Consider the following 1,706-nt stretch of genomic DNA (forward strand, 5'->3'; position numbering starts at 1 on the left):
TTGTATCTCGATAACAGGATTGTAAAGCAGACTCATGCCAGGGCAATATCTCTAAACACAGGATCAAATAAATATGCATCTTTCAGCGGTTAAAGGGTTAATGTGTTTGGACTGGCGATGGCACACTTTTACACAAAAATAGGCAAACATTTACAATCGAATAGTCTTAATGAAACGCTTATCCTTATATCATTAAATGTATATTTTATATATATGAGATGATATGGGTTTTATTACCCCAGTCTGTAATTGTGACATGATGAGAGGCATGAAATAAAAATTCAATCGCAGCATAAATTTTATATATATATCTCTATATATATATTGTAGCAGAATTACCATGGCAAACGAAAAAAGAAGCTGATTTCTTTAAATTGTTTTATTTCTACTAATAAAAATATATCATTTCAATAATACTGTATAAGTAAATTATGTTGTATATTTTGAATAAATAATTATAGTCTTTATTTTAAAGTATTTAGCGGCTCAACAAACGTTAATTAATATGATTATACGGTGCAGTGCCAGGTTTTCTAAAAATGATAGGCTATTTAGGGATTTTAACAGCATCGCATGGTAATTCCCTTGTCAAATGTTCTCTTATTGTGATGTTATCATGTTATCCGAGATATAAGGATTTGAAATTCAGACACTTCAAGCTACAGTTTAACCCTATAAATGCCTTTAAATAAAATAGGTGTCAGTTTATAAACAGTAGTATGGACTTTAAGATATTGCTTTTCCTTGCTAATTTTAAGTCAACTTGGAAACAGTAGACTTTATGCGAAATGACAATTATTAGTAACAGTTTTCTTTATTATTTATTTTTATCATAATACGTTTTTATTTGACTAGTATATGAAAATATAGTCACAATTAAGATAGAATCGGTTTACTACTTTCTAATCACTAATTACTTGGTACACGATTTGCATAATATTCTGTCTCATTCTCTCATGTCCCTCATCATGGAAGCTGATACATATATAATCAAAGGACAAGCATACATTAGGCAATAACAAGCAACTCTTAAGAATTAGATATTACTCTGTATTATTATTATTATTATTATGAATCTTCTATTTATATAGCACACACACACACACACACACACACACACACACATATATATATATATATGTATATATATATGTATGTATATATAGTCACCATTAGCTCATAGCTGAGCTCACACCATGGCTCCATAAAGGATATATACATGATGTGGGACTGTGCATATTCCTTCAGTGGCCACACATACACAATATGATCGCTGGTCTTTCCTTCGTCCAGTATGGCCCTGCTCACAGTAACTCTCTTTTCCTCATTCACAAATGCCTACAAGAATGGTAGTCAATTTTCAGGACAGCCTAAGGGACATTTGCCCCCCCCCTCTCTCAGAAACTGAACAATATGATGGAGTTCAGATAACAGGTAGAGTAATCATTCAGATCCTTAGAAAAGGAAGTTAACCTATTGTTCTCTTAAACTGAGTTTTATTTCATATATCTTGCTTATCTTTGCAAACACCTCAGATTGAGCCATTGATCTAGTTTAAATTGAGTACAATACCTGTGAAGTCTAAAAATATGGGAGTTTGAGGCAACTGAAAGTAGAAGAGAAATTAATGAAATCAAGAAATAGCATGGTAGTTGTTTCTGAATATCCAACTCTGAGCATAGACTGGTTGTATTGCATTGATGGAT

Source organism: Spea bombifrons, chromosome 2, assembly GCF_027358695.1.
Source record: "Spea bombifrons isolate aSpeBom1 chromosome 2, aSpeBom1.2.pri, whole genome shotgun sequence".
Classification (NCBI taxonomy): domain Eukaryota; kingdom Metazoa; phylum Chordata; class Amphibia; order Anura; family Pelobatidae; genus Spea; species Spea bombifrons.